The sequence below is a fragment of the Aotus nancymaae genome, unplaced genomic scaffold (genome assembly GCF_030222135.1).
Source record: "Aotus nancymaae isolate 86718 unplaced genomic scaffold, 86718_ANA_hifiasm-v0.15.2.pri h1tg000016l, whole genome shotgun sequence".
In the NCBI taxonomy this organism is placed as follows: Eukaryota; Metazoa; Chordata; class Mammalia; order Primates; family Aotidae; genus Aotus; species Aotus nancymaae.
Window position 1 is genome coordinate 4,947,575 of NW_026988428.1, and position 6,261 is coordinate 4,953,835.

Consider the following 6,261-nt stretch of genomic DNA (forward strand, 5'->3'; position numbering starts at 1 on the left):
TGGGGTGGGGTAGGAGAAGAGCTGATTGAGAAAGAGAATGAAAGAGGCAGGAGGCTATAAAAGTATCTAAAAATGTTTTCTCCCAACCTCATTCGACATTTTCCCTTACTTACTTGATGTTTTCTGTTTGTTTAATGATGAAATCTGTTCGACTCCTGTCAGCTTTCTCTTAGTCATATGACTTTCTAGAACTAATGGGCTTGCATGAGAACTGACTCCCAGGCCCACCCAGGCTGTTGCAGTGAGATCACTTTTTGTAGCACTCGTTCTCATTCTGCTTGCCATCTTTCCGGATGTGTCACCAATGTTGTCTGTGAACCACACCCACAAAAACAACTCAGAAACAGATTTTTCTTGAACCACATGTGACGTTGGTGAAGTGCAGTATTTTTAAGTAGGCCACATAGCTATCTAATTGATCACTCTTCCTCCATTGTTGACAAATATTTATTGAGACTTACCCTGTGTTTGGCACCAGTGATAGAAAGACAAATATCCCTGGCTACTTTATATGAGCAGCAAGCCTAGTATGCCTTATACACTGCCAGGGTAGATGGTTTTTATTTTTTTTTAAGTTAAGTTGCTTTCCAACTCTTGACTGTGCATAACATTTTCTTAGAACCTGCGGTCTCTATTTTTGCCTTCTGTTTAGCTCTTTCATTAGCATCATTATTTGCAAATACACCAGAGCATCTCAACTTTATACTACCAGGATCATGATTGATTTATATTCCTCTTTTGGCTCCATTCGGTGGTTTTTTCTGTTAGTGCAAGCTGTTTACATGCACTTACTCTGCACTTTGCACACATTATTGCACACCTTTGTGGTATTACCCCCTGTGAGGTCTAGACCTGTGCTATCCAATACTGAATGAATAAGATATTCCATAAATACATTCACTGCATATAGGTGTATATCTATCTATCTCTATAAAGTCTCTCCATATTACCTACAATGTATATTATACATAGGTAACTTAAAACTCTAGATATGCAGCTAAAAGATGAACTGGCTATAGTCTTTGCCCTTTTTAGTATATAACTAAAGGCCTGCCTGTCTAAAGAAAGCTTCTTGTTTCTGACCTTGCTTGTACGTGGGATGAGAGTTCGAAAAGTTATAATATAATTGGTAATCTCGTGTCACTGTAAGTTTGGCATATATAATTTCTTAGTGAGAAAGCAGAAGCTTTGCTATGAAATCCTCTCCCTCTCTGCTTTGAAGAATTTTTTATGGCAGAAACTAAAGCATAACGCAACTTAAACTTGGAACTAAGCCAAACAACTAGGATTCATGGGCATATCAGCATCATTATGATGGTGGTGATCATGATGATCATTACTACCTTACCATTCTCATCTCATCACAAGTATTATTATTACTACTAGTGAGAGTTGTAATTATATTACTATTATGTCGATTCTTTCACCAAAATGAATTCCTCCCCCTCTTCCCATTTTTTTAACTCATCCTAGTTGTGTTTATAGAAACAGAAGTGACAATTTATGTAATTACATAATACTAAACAAAAGAATATTGTGTCAACACTGATTTGACATAGAATGAGGTTGCCTGTTAAAGCTGTATTATCATAACATATCTTCCAGACATGATATTTTTTTCTGCTTGCAGCCGAAAGTAGAAATTTTTTTGAAACATATTTAGAATTGCTTCTGGAGTTAGGCTTTAGTAGATTATCACTAATTGCTTGAGAGAGACCCCACAGTCCTAATTAGACAGAAAACTGAAAAGTATAGGTAGGGCTACCACATTCAGCCTTGAAGATTGTGCACTGCAGAATCCCAGGGCATGCTACTCACACAAACAGTGATGTGAATGGCATTCCCAATGTTATGCAACAAAGCAACCTGCATATTTGGAAGTACTGAGAATACTGTAGGAGAAAATAAAGAACATTTTATGGAAGTGTTTGGTAGATCCATGGTCATTTCATTGTCTTTGAAGGTAAATTTTGTTTTTAAATTTAATTCTTTCTAGAAGCCATGAATATTAAGAAGTATAATACCTTGAGTGAAAAGAGAAAAAAGTTCTCAGTAGGAGATTCCACAATCAATATTCAATTTCACAAAAGCATACCATTGGAAATGAGAAAAGCAAATGTAAAATTTGGACTTAGAGTGTGTAAAGGGCAAAACAATTAGTAGAGATGGTAAACATAGGAGAAAATAAGAAAGGAAATGACTCTAGCAATAGTGCAGATTACATAACTTGAATTCTCTTTGTACAAAACATCTACTGCCAGCTAAAAAACAAATATTTTAGCTTTGCACAATGGCAGTATCGTAGCCAGTGAGGTTTATCCAAGGCACAATTACTGCTAATTGAAAACTCTTCCCAATACCCCACCATGACGACTTGAAATATAGTTGGCGTTGGCAATTTTTGGCAGTCTCTACAGAGACTGAATCATAAAAGAAAAAAAAGAATAAAATTTTAAGGCATATTGTTTACCTCACAAAGATAATAAAGGATATCACCAGTCCTCCAATATTGTGACTATTCAAAATGTACTAAATATTCTAGCCAGTGTAATTAGAAAAGAAAAACAAATAAAAATTATAAAGATTGGAAAGAAGAAATAAATGATCCCTAAATGTACACAATATGGTTGTTTATATGGAAACATGTAGTTAGGCATAAGAGACTACAAAGTATTAGAACTAGGAATTTAGTAAGGTTGCTGGATATAAGATCAATATACAAAAATCAGTTACATTCCCATACAGCAAATATTAAGAAATATTACTTTTGAATATATATAAAATAATCAAAAATATGTCTAGGAATTAATCTAGTAAATGATTGGCAAGATTTTTTTTTTTTTTTTTTTTTTTGAGACAGAGTTTCACTCTTGTTACCCAGGCTGGAGTGCAATGGCGCGATCTCGGCTCACTGCACCCTCCGCCTCCTGGGTTGAGGCTGTTCTCCTGCCTCAGCCTCCTGAGCAGCTGGGATTACAGGCACACGCCACCATGCCCAGCTAATTTCAAGTATTTTTAGTAGTAATGGGGTTTCACCATGTTGACCAGGATGGTCTCGATCTCTTGACCTCGTGATCCACCCGCCTCCACCTCCCAAAGTGCTGGGATTACAGGCGTGAGCCACCGTGCCCGGCTATGATTGGCAAGATTTTTATGAGGAAAATTATGCAACTTTGTTGACATGTCTTAAAGAGGACCTAAATACATGGAGAATATACCACATTTATAAAAATGTAAACTCAATTCCTTAAAGATGTAAATACTCCTTAAATTAACTATAAATGTAATACAATTCCAATTCAACTCAACCAACAGATCTGAGTAGTGGACTAGAATTGAGTGTCTGGTATTTGAAGTGAATCTGGAATTCTTTGGAGAGTCTAGCAGAATTAATGGTGACTCTAACAGAAAAATATTCCCTGTAAAGTTTGTTATCAAAAGGATGAATACTCAGATATATGTTACAGATAGAAAATCAATCTTATTTACCAAGAACTTGAATATTTCAAGTGATGATTTCTTGGCAAAGGAATTGCTGCGTCAGTTGCAAGATGGCATTTTTCATCCATGACTCAGAAGTCTGGAATACCTGCCCAGTGCCTAATATGGATATAGACTCTAGGCTTCCAGATCCAGAGAGAAGAATGTTTTAGCAAGTGCATACTGCCACACATGAGAGCATCCGAAGCATCCAAAGGCATCTGAACTACTATACCTCACCCAGAGCCTACCTGTTAAACTATAACAGGCATGCCACCTGTTCCTTCAGAGGCCAATAAGTGATCTTTGAACAGGGTTGGAGTTAAAAAGTAAACTTATCCTTCACGTTTTTGCATTGTTAAAACTAAAGTTCTTATAACAACGGACTTGATATGACTCTGCGGTCAATGTTTGCTTCTAAGATTGGCTCATTGTTTACATTTTAAAGGAAGAACACATTTGTTATGAAAGAGTTTTTCCGAATAGTCTGATCGCTTTGGAAGCAGCTCTTAAAACTATAACACTATGTAATCGGCCAAACTTTCTGTACTACAGTTACCCTTCCAACTATATAGCCATGAGTTTTTGGTATTTTTCAGTGAAAAAGAGAGCCAGTTTAAAACATAAGACTATATAGATACCTTTTTAAAGAGTTATACTATCACTTTTGTGTTAAAAACCAAGAGTTCCAAAGAATGCCTGTAAAGATTAAAATCTTCAACAAGCATTTATTTTCTCAATAGGCATGAAAGCATAATATAAAATATAGAAAAAATCTCAGACTACTCTGATGTTTGTTGTTTCCTTTCAACAATTTATTCTGTGTTTCTGACTCACCCTCTTACCCTGCTTTTCCTCTCTTACATCCTCTTCATTGTGGAAAGAGGTGATAGATACAAACCGAAAGCTTCATAGAAAGCATGCATGGTAGTCTGTTTCCTACAATATACACTAAAAGTGTAATTAGTTTTCTGTTTACTTTCCTCTTCTGTTGTTTACTAGTTGCAAACAATGACTATCATTTGAAAAGGATGAAAATAGTAAAGCTATAGATGACCTGAACAGATCAGTTAATTTGACCTACTGGACATATATCAAGTACTTCAACAACAGCTGAATTACACATTCTTTTCAAATTCACATGATGTATACACAAAGATAGGCCATATGCTGGGCCATTAAACATACCTTAACAAATTTAAAACAATAGAAATTATACAAAATGTGATCTCAGAAAAGTTAGCTGGAGAATCCCCAAATATCTGCAAATTAAACAACATGTTTCTAAATAACCTATGAGCCAAAGGAGAAATCTCAAGAGAAAATTTTAAATATTTTGAATTAAATGTAAATAAAATTACAACTTACCAAAATTCACAGGACACAGCAAAAGCAGTGCTTAGAGGGAAATTTATAGCATTAAATGCACATACTAGAAATGGAGAAAGGTCTAATTTCCTTAGAAAATTGGAAATGCCACCTTAGAAAACTGGTAAAAAGGGTGAAATAAAACTGATTAGCAAGCATAGAAAAAAAGTTCAATTTTACATATAATCCAATAAAATAAATACTAACATAAATATCACTTTTCACAAACCGAATTGGGAAATTTCTACTTTTAAAGTATAATATTCAATGCTGGTATGGGTGGGGTGAAATAGGCACCATACATTAGTGATAGTTGTACAGATGGATGCAGCCTTTTTGGAGAGAAATTCGACAATGTGGTCTAAATGTAACTTCTCTTTGACCTGGTATTTTCATTTTAATGATTATAGGGAATAATTTTTTTTAAATCTCAGATTAACAGAATGTTTATTTGACAGAAACAACTATAAAAGTATTATGAATAATAGCAAAAATCTGAAAATAACACAAGTGTCCAGATAAAGGTGGCATTAAGTATAATGAGGTAGATCCACTCACTGGAACAGTATGGATCAGGCACGAAAACTGATGTTTGTGTAAAATTTATAATAATAATAAGTGAAGAAAGGCTGAGTGCAGTGGCTCACGCCTGTAATCCCAGCACTTTGGGAGGCTGAGGCAGGTGGATCACCTGAGGTCAGGAGTTTGAGACCAACCTAGCTAACATGGTGAAACCCCTTCTCTATTTAAAAATACAAAAAATTAGCAGGGTGTTGTGGCGGATGCCTGCAATCCCAATTACTGGGGAGCCTGAGGCAGGAGAATCACTTGAACCCGGGAGGTGGAAGTTGCAGTGAGCCAAGATCGAGCCACTGCACTCCAACCTGGGCAACAAGAGCGAAACTCTGTCTAAAAAAAAAAGCGAAGAAAATATGGAACAAAAATTGTATGGCTAGATATAAGATTAGAAGGAGATATACTAAAATGAAAGCTGGTTTTGTTAACGGTGGAGGGTGTCCAGGTTCTTGGCGTTTTGAACAAAGAATTGGGCAAAACGTACAAACAACACAAGGAAGGAATGAAGAGTTCTATTGAAAATGAAAGTACAGTCCACAGTGTGGGAACGGGCCTAAGCATTGAGGCTCAAAGGCCTAGTTACAGAATTTTGGGGAGTTTAAGTACCTAGAGGATTCCATTTGTTACTTCAGGTACACCCTATATAAATGAAGAGGATGAAGTAGTTACAAAGTCATTTATGGTCTATGGCCTATGGAGAGGATACTTCCTGTTATAGCTGAAGTGTGAATCAGCCTTATGTTCCCTGCCTCCAGAACCTATTTTCCTGCCTCAGTTTCTTTGGAAGATATGTTTGCCCTACTAACTGCTTTTCTATATTTCCCAAAGACCCATGAA

At 36.0% G+C, this 6,261-nt stretch overlaps 1 non-coding gene across 1 annotated transcript; it reads left to right on the plus strand.

Annotated features, from left to right (window-relative positions):
- The first annotated feature begins 2,279 nt into the window (after positions 1 to 2,279).
- On the plus strand, positions 2,280 to 2,420 carry LOC135275579 (U4 spliceosomal RNA). The gene has a single exon (XR_010343193.1). It is a non-coding gene; the product is annotated as a U4 spliceosomal RNA (small nuclear RNA).
- Positions 2,421 to 6,261: the final 3,841 nt, after the last annotated feature.